At 47.0% G+C, this 17369-nt stretch overlaps 1 long non-coding RNA gene across 2 annotated transcripts; it reads right to left on the reverse strand.

The window, feature by feature from the left end:
- Positions 1 to 1496: 1496 nt before the first annotated feature.
- LOC113933272 lies at positions 1497 to 7304 on the reverse strand. 2 transcript variants are annotated; one of them, XR_004819386.1, is made up of 4 exons: positions 7180 to 7304; positions 6057 to 6119; positions 2396 to 2482; positions 1497 to 2270 (listed from the first exon to the last, which is right to left on the reverse strand). It is a non-coding gene; the product is annotated as an uncharacterized LOC113933272 (long non-coding RNA). The 2 variants fall into 2 exon arrangements; XR_003523310.1 differs by lacking the exons at positions 6057 to 6119; positions 7180 to 7304 and adding an exon at positions 5368 to 5476.
- Positions 7305 to 17369: the final 10065 nt, after the last annotated feature.

Here is a 17369-nt window from a genome sequence, read left to right on the forward strand (position 1 = left end):
GAGTCTCCTATACTTTCACACAGAACACTATTTTTTTAAAGAATTATCCATTTATTTTAGAGGGAGAGTGAGAGAGTGCGCACATGCATAGGGGGAGGGGCAGAGGGAGGGAGAGAGAAAGCAGATTCCCCACCGAGCACAGAACCCAGTGCAGAGCTCAATCCCAGGACCCTGAGATCAGGACCTGAGCCAAAACCAAGAGTCGGCCTCCCAACCGAATGAGATACCCAGGTGCGCCCCCCCCCCTTTTAAATAATCTCTAGGCCCAACTTGGGGCTTGAACTCATGACCCTAGGATCAAGAGCCACATGCTTTACCAACTGAGCCAGCCAGGCGCCCCAGAACTCTTCACTTTTGATACCTCTAGTCACCAAATGTGTAGAGGTTTATCGCCTCCGAGCTGGGTGTCCTACAACTTAACTCAGCACTACCTGGAGCTGATGTCAGACTTGCCCCCACTTCAGATGCCAATCACCAAGTAGTAGATCCCCAGGTTACCCACAACTTCTGTCCAACTTGGCTACAAATTGGAGGTTCCCAAGACCGACTCCTGCTTTGGATTCAATTAGTTTGCTAGGATATGATAAAGCCAGATGAAGACCTGGGAGGGTGGTGAGCCCAGGACCTTCTCTCCCCATGGATTGGGGTGCGTTACCCTCCTGGTATGTGGATGTGTTCACCCATCTGGAGGCTCCATCACGTAGACATGATCAATTATTAACTCCATTTTCAGTCCCTCTTCCTATTCTGGAGAATGAATGGAAGGTGGGGCTGAAAATGCCAAGCTTCTAATCATGGCTTAGTCTCTTTCTGGTGACTGGCTCCCATTGAGGAGCCCACCCACAGTCACCTCACTAGAACAAGACACTCCTCTCGCCCAAGAAATTACAAAGACTTTAGGAATTCTGTGCCAGGGACAGAGGCCAATACATATTTGCTCTTATTGCACAAAGATATGTTGATATCACAAATCTTTGGTGTGACCCGCTGAGAAAACACAAATCCACTAGTATAGTATTCTTGGCAAAAATGTGTAACCTCAATCTAATCGTGAGAGAACACCAGAAAAGCCCAAACCAGCAGACATTTCGTCTGTCGGGTACTCTTCAAAAGTGTTAGAGTCGTGAAAGGCAAGAAAGAACTGTGGAATTGTTATAGATTGGAGAATGCTAAGGAGGCATGACAATTAAATGCCAAGTGGGGTCCCAGGTAGGATCCTGGAACAGAAGAAAAGGCAATAGTGGAAGGATGGGTGAAACTGGAATAAGGTCCATCATCCAGTGAATAGCATTGTGCCAGCATTGATTTCTTAGTTTTGCTCATTGGGCTGTGGTTATATCAGACGTTAACATAAGGGGAAGCTGGGTGAACGGTATATGGGAATTTTCTGTATTATTTTTGCAACTCTCCTGTAAGCCAAAAAAAATTTTTTTTTTGTTTAAAACATACTGATGTGTAGGTCCCCCTCCCCAAGATTCTCCTTGGCCTGGGCATCAAGGGGCTTGAAAGTTCCCAGGTGATTATAATGTCCAGCCAGGGTTAAGAACCATTGTTCAAGTTTGTCTCTGTCTCCCACAGTGTAACTTCCAGAACCAGACACTATAGTTCACGTGTGGTCTGACAGGAATACAACAGGACTCTCACCTCCTTTTGTCTGGACACCAGATCTTTATTAATGCAGTCTGGAGTCCATGCGCTTCCTTGAAAAACACAGATTATTAACGCAACGAGAGCTTTTTCCTTTCTAAAACCCCAAGTCTTTTCTCATATGATATTCTGCTGTGCCATGCTTCTCCTTTCCCGGCATTGGGCATGGTTTTATACCCCGAGGTCCAGATATTTCATCTCCTTAGATTTGGTCCTTTGTTCCAGCCTGTCAGGATGCTCAATGCCTCCTGCCACGTTGGCTCCACACTTACTCCCAGATTTGGGCACACACGCTTGAAAACCAGGGCTTCTTCATCTTTAAGACACCAGTGAGAGCACTTGGACAGCAGGACGGAGCCCTACAGCCCATCCCCAGATGTCCTGGTTAGCATCCGTCTGGTTGTCTCTGTTGAGGACTGGGCTTGTAGTCCCAAGGGGCAAAGATGGCCGGTCAGGGAGGTTATCCAAAGTGTCCAGGACTAGGATGAGCCAGAGGAAAAGTAGGAACCGGGTTCTCGGAGAACACTGAAGGCCAGGCCAGGGAAGCTACAGATTGTAATCAAGTGCACAGGGCAGGGCTGGCGACGAACGGAGAAGACAAGAGGCTGGGCGACACACGGACCCTGAAATAAAGAGGAGAGCAAGAGCAGTGATGGGAATAGACTGAGGTCCACCCTGAACTGCCTCTAGTTCCCCAAATGTGTCAGATGCCATGGCTTCGCCCAAGCCTTCCCTCTGCCCCAATTACCTTTTCTCCCGAGGCAACCTTGTGAATTCCTTTCCTTCCTCGGACACACTGCTTCTGCGACGTGTTCCCCATCTTTCACAGGTAGACCTGCAGAGAATGGGAAGGAAGGGGAAAGCTGTTCCTCTCTCTCAGGACAAGAGCATCAGTCCAAATATGGAGAAGCCTGGAGTGGTTCAGGAGGTGGAGGACGCAGTCAGACACCGGGCAGGTTGTAGCCCCAGAAGAGCACTCATCATGCAAATGCACTACTCAGGCTTCTGATCGTGAGCCCCTGGGGGGCCAGGACCTTGTTATGTTGACCTTCAGAGCCAGTGCCAAGGCCAGCATTGACAGTTGGCCCTTCTTGGGTGGACATTTGAGTGATCCACTAACCAGTCTGAAAAGAACACCACTCGGCCAGGTGAGCAACTCTGCAGGGCGGGGAATCTGAATCCAGATGTATCTCAGCAGTTAAAACAGTGGCATGTAATAGCTAAGGTGACTTTTAACAAGGAGGTTTGGAAAGATCCAAATCTAATAGTTGAAAACTATTCAGTTAACATGTTTTTTTTTTTAAATTTTATTTATTTATTTGAAAGAGAGAGAAAGCAGGAGCAGGGGGAGCTGCAGAGGGAGAGGGAGAAGCAGACTCTCTGCAGAGCAGGGAGCCCGACTCGGGGCTTGATCCCAGGACCCTGAGATCATGACCTGGCCGAAGGCAGACGCTTAACTGGCTGAGCCATTGAGGCGCCCCAGTAAACAGCAGCATTGAGTTATAATTCACATGCCATATAATTCATCCCTCGAAATAGTACAATTCAATGGCTTTTAGTATACTCGCAAAGCTTTGGAATCACAATCATAATCAATGTTAGAACATTTTTATCACCCCAAAAAGAAACCTCATACCTGTTCGCAGTCACTCCCCATTCCTCCCTGCCCTCAACCTCTGATAACCACTAAGCTACTGTCTGTCTCTGTGGATCTGCTTATTTGGGACATTTCTTTCTTTTGTTTTTTTAAGATTTTATTTATTTTTTGACAGAGAGAGACACAGTGAGAGAGGGAACACAAGCAGGGGGGAGAGGGAGAGGGAGAAGCGGGCTTCCCGTGGAGCAAGGAGCCCAATGCGGGGCTCGATCCCAGGATCCCGGGATCATGACCTGAGCCGAAGGCAGACGCTTAATGACTGAGCCACCCAGGCGCCCAATTTTGGAGACATTTCTTATAAATGGAATCATACAACAGGTGTCTGGCTTCTTTCACTTACCATCATTTTTTCAAGGTTCACCCATATCGTAGCACATATCAGTAGATTGTTTCTTTTTAGGGCTGAATAAGATTCTATGTTCTAGTAATATTCTGTATGAATATACCACATCAGTTCATCCATTCATCCATTGATGGCTTGTTTCTACCTTTTGGTTGTGACAAATAATGCTGGAATGAACACCTGGTACACGTTTTTTGTGTGGACATATGTTTTCACTTCTCTTGGCTTGATAAACACAATTTTAAACTGCAGCATAATATTGTGTGCAGCTATACCTTCCCAGGCTGTAAACACACAAACACTGATGGTAATTTTTGGATTATTTTTGCCATTACAAATAATGGCGTGGTGAATAATTCGGGATGTGAAGCCTTGCTTATAGCTGGGGGTATTTTCTGGTGTGAAATGGATGTGGATGTGTTCAGAGAAGAGTGCCCATGATGGAGATTGAATTTTGAGTCCAGGCAATGCAATAACTTATGTGTACGTGGCATTATTACATTTATGAAACACTTATCTCTTTCTCCCTTTTAAAGACACATGAAGGGGCACCTGGGTGGCTCAGTCGGTTAAGCATCCGACTCTTGGTTTGGGCTCAGGTCATGATCTCAGGGTCGTGAGATCGAGCCCTGAGTGGGGCTCCTCACTCAGCATGGAGTCTGCTTAAGATTCTCTCTCTCCTTCTCCCTGTGCCCCTCCCCCTGCTCATGCTCTCTCTCTCTCTCAAATAAATAAATAAAATCTTAAAAAATATATAAAGATACATGAAAACCATGGGGATATTTAACTTGAAGAAGAGGATACTTAGGGGGTCATAACTGTCACCTGTAAATACCTGAATGGCCACCCTTTGAAATGGAAGAGGCCAATTTGATATGGTTCCAAAGAACAGGTTCTGCCTTCTGTTGGTCAAGCCTGTTGTGATTGGACATTTTTCTCCCAGCCCTTCCATATAGAGGGGGCAGCCTTTGCATATCTTGGTGCTTCTCCTTCTGACTCAGAGTGAGACTCAGGACTTTGGGTGAAATAAAGATGGGTTCAAACTGTGAAGAAGAATTCTTAAATCTTTAGCAAGAGATTGATCTAAACTTGGGCTGTCAGCTAGGTTGAGGTTTACCACAGAGCCGACCTCCAGCAAGAAGGGAACATTTTGGTCTGGGAAGCTGTCAAGGGATGGAGCAGGGGCATGTGTCTGTGTTTGTATGTGTGTGTTGAGAAATTCAGCTGCAGCTGGAAAGCGGAGCAGAGGAAGTTGGATTAAAATGTGCAGAAGAAGTTGCGGTTGGGTCAGAATGGAAGGCTTGTTTCTCTGGAAGGCATGGAACACACTGACCCAGATGGCAGTTGGCAACATCTCAGAAAATGGTTGTCAAGGTAGACATGTGCTCATTGTCACTGAAGACCTGTCAATCACTGAGAAATACGAGCCTCTTGTCAGCACTGGCCCCGTTAGAATGGGAGAATATTTGCCCTGAAGTTGCTAACGTTGCTGATGTAATGGTAAAGAAGATGCCTTTTAACTTAATTACCATATATTTTCATAAGCACCTCTAAAATCCCCCTGGGCATACCTTGTAAAAGTTCCCTACCTGGGATTGGGAGAAAGTCCTTGACTTTCAGACCCTCCCCTCGCCGATATTTACCAACATAAAAGAGTAGAACAGGAAAGGTTAACCATAATAAACATTCTAAAGTAGGGGAAAGATGGAAGGCTGCCTACCTGGGACTGGGGGAAGTGACTGGGTTCTGTCCCTGGAAGTGACTCCGTGTGGCTCGCGGGTCCACTGTTTGGGAGGCTCAATCTACACCATCATACCCAGTGGCCGTATCTGAAATAGACCTTGGGCCATATGTTCCCCATGAAAGCTGAGCTGCTTTCTCAGCTTGCTTCCTGCCTGTAAAATGTTGGGAGATCCAAAGGTTATTTCAAGTATGGAAATAGTCCCCGTTTCTTTGAGTTTAGATTAATGGTTCTTTTGGAGCTACAGCTTCCTAAAATATGTAGTTGGCTTTATGACTTTTTTTGTCTCAAGTGCACCCAATAGACATTACCTCATGCACCCAAAATTCCATTTTCCCATTGCTTTACCCAAAGCCAAAACCTTATTAGCTAAATTATCTTCCTACCAAGTTATCTCAGAGGATCATTTTAACAAAGGTTTTGCCATTGCACTAGATGGACTGCCACTTTCCCCACCTTGAATGACAGTGCCCTCATGGTCCACCACCCGGACCATGCCAATGCCAAATGCCAATGCCACTATTTTTAAAATTTTGTGCTTACTTCCAGGTACCAATTTTTGTACAGGTCAATATTCACGATGACGTTACAACAACCACCCCCAAATCTCAGGAGCCTACCAAAAAAATAAAAAATAAAAGGGAAGGTTGATTTCTTGCTCACTTTACCTGTTATTCTAGCATCAACTCCAGTGATGCTCACATGTCCTGAGTTGGCAGAGCAGCTCCTGTCTGGGACAAACAAGGCAGAGAAGAATGAAGAACAATGGTGGAAGAGCATTAGCTCTTAAAACTTCTACTGGGGGGCGCCTGGGTGGCTCAGTTGGTTAAGCGACTGCCTTCGGCTCAGGTCATGATCCTGGAGTCCAGGGATTGAGTTCCACATCGGGCTCCCTGCTCAGCAGGGAGTCTGCTTCTCCCTCTGACCCTGTTCCCTCTCGTGCTCTCTCTCTCTCAAATAAATAAATAAAATCTTAAAAAAAAAAAACTTCTACTGGGAAGTGGCACTTGTCACTTCTACTCACACGGTCTGTTAGCCATATTAAGTAAATGATCAAGTCTGGCTTTGTTAGAGGTGGAGGAAATAATCTTCTCATAGGGAAGAACTGAATATTTGGAACAATAACACAATCTACCACGGGGCCAATAAACAGAACCCTCTTCCCCATCTGAGTTCTGAATGAGGACACGGGACAAACTGAGTCAACACATAGACAATCAAAACGACCCCACAGCTTGGTATGAGAGCCACCATGGGATTGTTGATATAGAAGCCCAGAATTTAAAACCTTACTGCCCAGTTGCTCCTTTGCTGGTTGGGGCAGGCCTGCAGCGCGGAACCCTGCTCATGGAATTGCAGGGAACATATTCCAAGGGAAGGAACTGGCTTCTCAAGCAAAGCGGAAGGGACCGGGGCGGGAGGAGACGCCTGGTTTCTCCTTCCAAACTTTCCAGGCAAATAAGTTATCCCAACTTCCCTGAAACAGAGTAAGTGAACTGACTGAGGAAGGTCAGGCGTGTAATGCTAAAAAGCTCCCGCCACATGAAAAGAAACATGAGTGGTGGGGAGAAAACCCTCATGAAGTAGGTATCTTTCAGGCAAGGTGAAGACCAATAACTCGCTCAAGTCCCATGTGGGCAGCTGAGTGCCACCCAAATGCAGGGACGGGAGGGGTGGATTTCACTTAAGAGTGACCATGGTGTGCTTCATGAAGAGGAATTTGTGATCTGGGTGGAAAGGTGACAATCTGAGGAATTTTTTCTGTGTGCCTTCGTGGATTCAAATTTGTACCTGCTGATTTCATAGAAGTCTTCTTTTTGTGTTTAAGAACCACGGTATAGTTGTGGACGCCTGCCCCTATTCCACTCCCCAGGGAAGCCACTCAGGAAACCACAGAATCAGTGAAAAATGGATTGACAGCGACTTATCAGGCCTATTTTACAGGCTCAGAGGGGCTGAAATGGTGCCTGAAACCCAGACCCTGCAGGGCACGACGGGGATGTCTTGGTCTTCGGATTCCCATGCAGAGTTCCCCTGCGTCCCACTGCCTGTCTCCCAGGATGAGGGGGCTGGAATGTCTCCATGCACCTGTCCCGCTCCCGAGTCCTTCCGAGGAAGGAGATGGCAACCCAGACCCAGCGATTGCAGGACGCCGGGCCAACGCCAGGCCGATCCACGCAGGACCCTCGAGGAGGGGTCTTTTGCCTTCCAAGCAGCAAAACGACAGACAGAAGAGGCCTGACCTCACGAACGTACGTGCAATTCCAGGATTTACCGTCAGCAGCACAGCGCGGACGGGGAGAGGGGCGGAGCAGGTCCGCGGCACAAACCCCTCCCCCAAGTCTCCCCAAATCTGCGAGGAAGCCGGAGCGAACCTGACTACGCGCGAGCGCCGATCCCCTAGGACCCACGCCGGCGGTGGAGGCGGAGTCTGTTGCCAGGGCAACGCGGTGTACCGTGCAGCGACTTCATTTTTTCAGAATGCCTCCGCGCGCTCCGCTTTCCTCACTCTACTTGCCAAAGGAATGCACACTGGGCCATCGTTCTGCCTCCTTTTCTCCCCTTATTTTGCTTTTTCTTCCAAGGTCTGAATCTCTCTCTGCGAGATCAGGTTGCTGCCTCCAGCCTGTCTTGATGCTTTAGCCATCCCCGCGTGATGGGCGGTCTCTTGGATTTCTCCTTGAGATCCGTCCTTCCCAAGCGAGGCGTTTGTACTTCACTTCCGGTCGGTGAGCAGCCGCAGGTGGATTTTGAGCCCAACCTGTTTTTGGGGGGAGATTGATCTGGCACCAGTGCGGCGGGGGGATTTAACTGATCATTTGTTTTGCCAGGTGTCTAACATACATTGCTCCTCATGTTTTCAGGGCAGCTTTATTGTGCCCATTTTACAGCTGAGGACATTAACGCTGAAAGGAAAAGCCTCATCCCCAGATGGCGAGAAGCAAAACCAGGATTCAGCTCCACATCGATTTGGCTCCAGTGCCTGTGTCCTTCCTATTCCCTTCCAGGAAAAAGCCAAAGGCAAGGCAGGGTGGTGACTTGGGAAGCCTCTAGCCCTAACAGACGCCAAATTTAGGGCAACACAGTAGGAATTGCTGGGGCAGGGATGCCAGGAAGAGGCAGATCTAAGTCCTAGGGAATGCAGGGTCTGGATGGGCTGGCGATCCTGTGGAGGGACACACAGAGTTCAGAACTAATTACAGTAAATTATTTTTGTAGAATACTTTATAAAATCTCCACAAATATGAACTCGTTTTTTCCTCATCACAGATTTGGAAAGTCATAGTATCCCCTTGAATTCAAGTGTTTTGATTCAAAAGCTAATGCATCACGCCCCGCCCCCGCCCCCGCCCCACTCCCCACCACCCGGTCACACACTCTAGGGAATAAACTCCACCTGGAACGTGTGTGCCATTGATTTGCTCCATGGCTTTAGTGAGAAGGATACACCTGCAAATCTCAGTGACCCCAGTGAAAGGTTATTTCTTGAAGGTGTATACACACCAGTGTAGAAACTCTGGGGAGGAGGTACAGGAAATTGAGTCAGAATGGACGGAAGAGAGGTGGTGGATGGTTCGTCAGGTCAGACTGAGGGTTTGTTTCTCTGGAAGTCACGGGGCACACTGACCTAGCTTAGCAGTTGGCAGTAGCTCGGGAAGTGTCTTCCTGGGTCACTGTGTGCTCTGTAGAACTGAAAGCTTGTCAGTCGTTGAGAAATGGGAACCTCTTGTCAGCATTGGACTATGGGGAATGAAAGAGCAATTGCCCTAAAGGTGCTAATGCTTGCCGCCAAAAAATAATTTCGGTTTAATCATTTACTTTAAATGGTTTTTTGTTTTGTTTTTGTTTGTTTTGTTTTGTTAAGTAGCCCAACCTGGGGCTTGAACAAGACCTGAGCTGAGATCAAGAGTTGGATGTAGGGCGCCTGGGTGGCTCAGTTGGTTGAGCTACTGCCTTCAGCTCAGGTCATGATCCTGGAGTCCCGGGATTGAGTCCCACATCAGGCTCCCTGCTCGGCGGGGAGTCTGCTTCTTCCTCTGACCCTCCCCCCTCTCAGGTGCTCTCTTTCTCCCTCTCTCAAATAAATAAATAAAATCTTAAAAAAAAAAAGTTGGATGCATAACCCGCATAACCCAACTGAGCCACCCAGGCACCCCTAATTATCATTTACTTTATTTATTTATTTATTTATTTATTTATTTATTTATTTATTTGATAGAGAGCTGATAGCATGAGCGGCGGAAGGGGCAGAGGGAGAGAGAGAAACAGATTTCCCACTGAGCAGGGCGCTGGTTACAGACCCTGGGACCCTGGGATCATGACCTGAGCAGATGGCAGACACTTAACCGACGGACCCCCCCAGGCGCCCCCATCATTTTCTTTAATACACAACTACTGACCATAAGGCAACATACCAGACTCTCTGAGGAGGTACAAATTTGATTCAGATATAGGCTCTACCCTCAAGAAACCTAAAATTTCGTCATATTTGAAATTTATTTTAAAATCTACACACAGGAAAATTCATTCTTGTTGGCATACAGTTCTATCAGGTTTTTTTGTTTATGTTTTTTAATTTATATTTCTCTGCACACATTTTTTATGGAGATGAAATTTACCAACCATAAAATTCACCATTATTAAGTGTACAGATTTAGTAGTTTTTAGTATATTCTAAAAGTTGTGCACTCTCTAAAAAGGGCAGGGGGCGCCTGGGTGGCTCAGTCGGTTAAGCGTCCAACTCTTGATTTCAGCTCAGGTCATGATCTCAGGGTGTTGAGATGATGCAGGGCATAGAGCCTGCTTAAGATTCTCTCTCCCCCTCAACCCCTCTGGAAAACAGTATGGAGGTTCCTGAAACAGTTGAAATTAGAGCTACCGTTCGATCCAGCAATTGCACTACTGGGTATTTACCACAAAGATACAAATGTAGGGACCCGAAGGGGTACGTGTACCCCAATGTTTATAGCAGCAATGTCCACCATAGCCAAACTGTGGAAAGAGCCAAGATGTCCATCGACAGATGAATGGATAAAGAAGATGTGGTATATATACACGACGGAATATTATGCAGCCATCAAAAGGAATGAGATCTTGCCATTTGCAACGACGTGGATGGAACTGGAGGGTGTTATGCTGAGTGAAATAAGTCAATCAGAGAAAGACATGTATCACATGACCTCACTGATATGAGGAATTCTTAATCTCAGGAAAGAAACTGAGTGTTACTGGAGTGGTTGGGGGTGGGAGGGATGGGGTGGCTGGGTGATAGACATTGGGGAGGGTATGTGCTACGGTGAGCGCTGTGAATTGTGCAAGACTGTTGAATCACAGTTCTGTACTTCTGAAACAAATAACGCAACATATTTTAAGAAAAAAGAAAAAGAAGAAGATAACAGGAGAGGAAGAAAAGGGGAGTATGTCAGAGGGGGAGACGAACCATGAGAGATGATGGACTCTGAAAAACAAACTGAGGGTTCTAGAGGGGAGGGGGGTAGGGGGATGGGTCAGCCTGGTGATGGGTATTGAGGAGGGCACGTTCTGCGTGGAGCACTGGGTGTTATGAACAAACAATGAATCGTGGAACACTGCACCAAAAACTAATGATGTAATATATGGTGATTAACATAACAATAAAAAAAAAGATTCTCTCTCCCTCTCCCTCTTTCCCTACGTGTTCCTGCATGCACACAGTTTCTCTCTCTCTCTCAAAAAAAATTTAGGCAATCATCACCATTAATTCTAGAACATTTTTATCACCCCAAAAAAGACACCATACCCATTAGCACTCACTCCCCCTCCCCCCCACACCTTCCCCCCCTTCCCCATGCCTTGGCGACCACTAATGTGTTTTCCGTCTCTGTGGATTTGCCTACACTGGACGTTTCATATGAATGGAACCATACAATCTGTGCTTCTTTCAGACTGGTTTCCTCCACTTAGCATAATGTTTTCAAGGTTCATCTGTGTTTTAGTATATGTCAGTCCTTATTCTTTTTTATGGCCAAATATTTCCCTGTATGTATATATCCCATTTTATCTATGCATTCATCCACTGATGGACATTTGGGCTGTTTCTACTTGGAGGCTGATTATGAATAATGCTGCTATGTACATTCTTGTGTACGTTTTTGTTTGAATACCTGCCTTCAATTCCCTTGAGTATGTGCATAGGATTCGAATTGCTGAGCCATTTGATAATTCTGTGTATAACTTTTTGAAAAACTGCCACTGTATTATAGTAACTTCACCATTTTACATTCGCCCCAGCAGTGTAGGAAGCTTCTAGCTTCTTCACATGCTCACTGTCATCCCTCCCTCCTGTTCTTCCTTCCTCTCTCTTTCTTTCTTTCTTTCTTTCTTTCTTCTTTCAGTATAGAAATCCTACTGAGTATGAAGAGGTATCTCAATTCAGTTGTGATTTCCATTTTCCAAATGATTAATGAGGTTGAGCGTGTATTTATTGGCATTTGTATATCTCTTCTGGAGAAATGTTCATTCAAATCCCTTGCCCAATTTTTAAAGTGGGTTGCCTTCTTATTGTTGAGTTATGAAAGTTCTTTATATATTCTGGATACCAGACCCTTATCAAATATGTGATTTACAAACATTTCTGTCATTCTGTGGGTTGTCATTTCATTTTCTCAATGCTGTCCTTTGACACGTGGAAGTTCTTAATTTTGGTGATGTCCACCATGTGTGTATTTTCTTTGGTTGTTTGTCCTTTTGGTGTCAAAACTAAGAAACTGGTATCTATTCAAAAGTCACAAAGATTTACACCTATATTTTCTTCAGAGTTTTCTCTCATTCTGTGGGCTGTCTTTTCATTCTTTTGATCGTGTCCTTTGATGTACCAAGGTTTTTGATTTTGATGAAGTTCAATATATCCTTTGATTCACAATTTTCTTTGTTTTTTTTTTTTAAGATTTTATTTATTTGTGAGAGAGAACACAGGCAGGGGGAGTGGCAGGCTGAGGGAGAAGCAGGCTCCCTGCTGAACAAGAAGCCCGATGAGGGACTCCATCCCAGGACCCCGAGATCATGACCTGAGCCAAAGGCAGACGCTTAACTGACTGAGCCACCCAGGCGCCCCCTCCATCTCCGCAGCTATGACGTGTCCAGCCACCATCATCTCTCTCTAGGACGCTGTACTACATACTGATGAGACCACCTATTTTCACTCTTGTCCCTTCCACACAGCAGCCAGAGTCCTCTCTTTTCCTTTTTCCTTTTTAACGTTTTATTTGTATTCAGGCATTTGACAGGTTGGCCAACAAGCTCTTGAGAAGGCGCTCAGCCATCATGGAGAGGCAAATTAAGAATGAAAGGGACACACATCTGTATTGACAAAGACGGGAAGCAACTGAAATTTTATTTACTGCTGGTGGGAGTATAAAATAGCAGAACCACTCTGGAAAACTGGTGACTTCCCGTAAAATTCAATTTGTGCTGTTGCAGGTTGGGCTCCCTGGGAAGCACACTCTGAGACAGAGGTTAGTATTTATTGGGGGAGCAGTCTTGGGATCAGGATCTAGGGAAGGGAAGGAAGTGGACTGTGGAGGGAAACTAGGGTATAATGCAGTCTCCGTGGGGGCTCCCACCAACCCTGGGGAGTTTGAAACTGCAATGGTCATTTAGCATCATAAAAATGAATGTTTATCTCCCCCACATCTTTATATTTATGATAGTGCAGCATATCCACTGTTATTAACCTTGCTTCTCCCACTCAGCAAAATATTTTAGATACCATTCTGTATTGAGATATAGCTTCCTCAGTTTTTTGGGGGGGTTGGTTTTGTTTGTTTTTTTATGATAAGAGTATTCCTTTGAAATGACAGACTATATTAATCATTCCTGCAATGACGGTCATCGGGCTGTCATTTGATTATTACAATCAACACTGCAATGACCGGCTTTTTATGTAAGACATTTTCCACATATGCAAGAGCATCTGTAGCTTCAAATCCTAGAGATGGAATTGTTGGTTCAAAGCTACACATGTTAGTCATTTTGAAAGACATTGCAAAACTTCCTTCCACAGAAATTGTACCAATTTTCAATTCTCTCAGCAATGTTGACAGTGCTCATTTCCCCATACTTTCTAAAACATGAATGTGGGTCATGACTCCCCCAGCTTAACCCCTCTACGCTTCTGCTGTCCCGAGAGCAATCACAGCCCTCACCGCAGCCCGGGAGGGTTTCCACTGTTTGGCTCCTGCCTGCCTCACTTTCCATGACTCACTGAAGCCAAGTGCTGGGGGAAGATCCTGAGGATCACTGTGGAAACTGGGATGCCATCCCCAAGGGCTGGGGGGATGTGTGTTTAGGCACCAGGCTTGCTGCTGGGCGCCCCCATCCTGGGAGTGTAGAACAAGAGAACTGGAGAGAGGTGGTGTGGCAAATGAATGCCACGGGAGGCTACAGTTACCTTACCTTGGAGGGTCCACCCCCCCCCCCCACATTAAAACTATCCGGCGGGATGTGAGCCGCTTCCCGAGACGGCCAGCAGAGGGCGGTATTCTGACTTGGGACGGGGACTTTTCTCCATCACAGGGGGACCCTGCACCGAGCTGTCCACCAAGGGGCAGTAAGGACGTGGCTTGGAGACTCCAGGGCGGCTAAATGAAGCTGGAGTCGGGGAATTGGCTGCGCTTCCCGATCAGCACTGCTGCCATCCTCCCACAGCTGCCGAGGCAGGAAGGCCAGTGCCGGCTGACAAGGAGACGCGCTGCTCAGTGCGCTCGGGCCGAGGGCCGGGACCCCTTGGAGGTTCCCCCACCCCCCGCCTAGGGACCTGATGTCCTGCACCCCTGGCTCAGTCCCCCACCCCACCCCACCCCTAGCCCTGGGGAGCTCTGCAGTCATTCTGTGCCTTCTGCAGACCTGCCCTGGGATGGGGGGCGGGGCGCAAATCCAGGAGCACCCCAACCCGCCAAGATGGGTGGTTAGCACTGGTCCCAGAGCTGTCTCAGCTGTGCAAAGTGAGGCATCAGGTGCTTGGATTTGGGCATTAGGACATGGACACCTTTGGGGGGCATAATTCTGTCTCCCCAGAGAATGTAAGCTGGTAAAAGATGGACTGAGGAAGATTCTCAGGGAACAGGACACATGGGATGCACTTAGGCTCTTCTGAGTTGTTGTTTTTTTTAAGATTTATTTATTTATTTGGGGGGCATACACAGAAGGAGAGGGAGGAGCAGACTCCCCACTGAGCAAGGAGCCTGAGGTGGGCCTCGATCCCAGGACTCTGGGATCATGATCTGAGCTGAAGGCAGACGCTTAACCGACTGAGCCACCCAAGTGTCCCGTGATTTACTTTTTTAAAAATCACCCCCAGGGTTGCCTGGATGGCTCAGTCAGTTAAGCATCTGACTCTTTGTTTTGGCTCAGGTCGTCATCTCATAGGTCATGAGATCAGGCCCCACATCAGGCTCCACGCTCTCCAGGGAGTCTGCTTGAAGATTCTCTCCTTCTGCTCCTCCCCCCGCTCTCTCTCTCTCTCTCTCAAATAAATAAATAAATCTTAAAAAGACAAAAAACAAAAAACCACCCTTGCTGCCGGGTAGAGAGTGTGTGAGAGGTAGAGCCAACAGCATTTCCTCATGGATTTGATCTAAAAATGTCCACACTGGTGTGTGTGCTTTCCGTCCCAAAGTCTGAAAGTCTGGCACCTGGAGAACCAGACACTCTCCAAGTGGGCAGAGGATGCCTGGTGGAACCATAAACAGAGGTGTCCCTGGGTAGCACATCTTAGGCCTGGAAGTCTCTTAGCAGACTGAGGGCAAAGCGGTTAGAACAAAAATGATTCACCGTCCCTTGGTGCCACATCCTCAAGCCGCCTGCTAAAGAATGCTCTGCTTTACTCATTCCACTTCTCTATCCCCTGAGCTTAAGAGAAGGTCTTGGTGGGGGGGGCACCTGGGTGGCTCAGTCGTTAAGCGTCTGTCTTCGGCGCAGGTCCTGGTCCCAGGGTCCTGGGATCGAGCCCCGCATCGGGCTCCCTGCTCGGCAGGAAGCCTGCTTCTCCCTCTCCCACTGCCCCTGCTTGTGTTCCTGCTCTCGCTGTCTCTCTGTCAAATAAATAAATAAACAAAATCTTTAAAAGAAAGAGAGAGAGAAGGCCTTGGGGTTTTCTGGAGGCATAATTGGAAAACAATGAGATGGAGGCAGAGTGAGAGAGATAGGAGACTGTTGGAGGCTCCCTTGACTGTAGGATATGTGAAATCACTACCGTTCTCATTCTGTCAGGAGAGCAAGTGCAATTATCCGGGACCTGTTCCCCCCCTGCCCGCCCCGTCCCTGGTAAGTGGCAAATGTATCAACCCTCCATGCGTTTGTGTTTGTTTATGGAGACTTAGAACTGGAGTATCCAAAGTGATTTTAAAAGCCATCTATTTCCACCTCCAACCTGATGCTTGAGTATCTTCAATATTCTCATCAAGTCACTACATGGCCCCTGTTTGCACACTACTAGTGATGGGGAGCTCACTACTGAGCAAGGCCGCTCATTCCACAAATAGACAACCCAAACTGTCAGAAAGGTCTTCCTTATGTCATGTGGTCTCTCTGTCTTTCCTACCTTTCTATCTCAGTGCTTCCCTCTGGAGTGACACAGAATAAATCTACTCCCTCACCTTCGGGAAAACAGTTTAGATAGTTCACAGGCAGTGGTCAGGACCCCTGAAGCTTTTCCAGAGAAGTCTCTCTGGTTCCTTTAATTAATTGTTCCTTATCAGATATGATTTGAAGTCCCCCCTCCCCCTTCCTTCCCAATCTGGGCTCCTTTTGTTAAACAAACTCTAATTTTCTTTCTTTTTTTCTTTTTTTGGTTTAAGATTTTATTTATTTGTCAGAGAGAGAGAGAGCACAAGCAGGGGGAGCAGCAGGCAGAGGGAGAAGCAGACTCCCCTCTGAGCCAGGAGCCCAAGGTGGGACTCGATCCCAGGACCCTGGGATCATGACCTGAGCCAAAGGCTGATACTTAACCCACTCACTGAGCCACCCAGGCGCCCTAACTCTAATTTTCTACATCCTTTTTCAGAGTGTGTGTCTAGAAGTAGTCCCAGATCTCCTGGAGCTGCAGGACTGGCACAGAGGAGCTGGGACCACCAACCCCTTCCTCTTTCCAGGGCCTGGACCTGGTTGCAGCAACCCCAGTTCCCATTTGCTGATTTTAGCAGCTCTGCCACACTCCTGATTCATATTTGTTGGGTAAACCTTAATTAATTTTTATGCTCACTGCTGCACCATGAGCAGCATGAGTTTAAAAACACCCAGTGTTCATTTAAATGTGTCCCGTTGCTTTATATTTATATCCGGAAAATCATATAGTTATATTTTAGTACTGAACACAGAGGATGGAAAGAATCTCAGGTTCCCTTCCTGAGGTCCATGGGAACACAGACACTGCCAGAACTACGCAGTGGGCAGAGTAGGGACGAAGAATGGATATGAATTTCCAGCACAGAGAGCGAAGCATTGTTTATTTTTCAGTGGTCAGCATGATTTCAAGTCAAATTTTCACACAGGTAGCAGTAGGCGGGATGGCAAAGGGAAATAGTTAAAGATGCAGAAAATCGGACCCTAACAAACCGGATTCAAATCCTAATCCTACCACTTTGCCGCTTGTGACCTCGGGCAAGGTGCCTCGCCTCCTTAGGCGTGTGGGATCGGGGAAAGAATATTCAGTTGTCTAAATAGCTGTATTCGGGAGACGCCGCTTGTCGGATTTGAAGTGCTGAAATAGACCTTGAGTGTTAACGGGTTCTATTACATTCTAACGCTTCGGGCCTCATCTCCTGCCCCCTCCTCTCCAACCCAGCCACTGAAGGCTGCCTTGGCGGTAGTCCCAGCCAATTCCAGGCCCTAGCAGGGGGAGGATCTGAGTTCAAAATCCGTCTTTGCCATTCAACTGAATTACTCAAGGCCCTCCCCAGACCTCAGCTTCCTCATCGGCGTAATGGGGAGAAGCACAGATAAGG

The sequence above is a fragment of the Zalophus californianus genome, chromosome 10, assembly GCF_009762305.2.
Source record: "Zalophus californianus isolate mZalCal1 chromosome 10, mZalCal1.pri.v2, whole genome shotgun sequence".
In the NCBI taxonomy this organism is placed as follows: Eukaryota; Metazoa; Chordata; class Mammalia; order Carnivora; family Otariidae; genus Zalophus; species Zalophus californianus.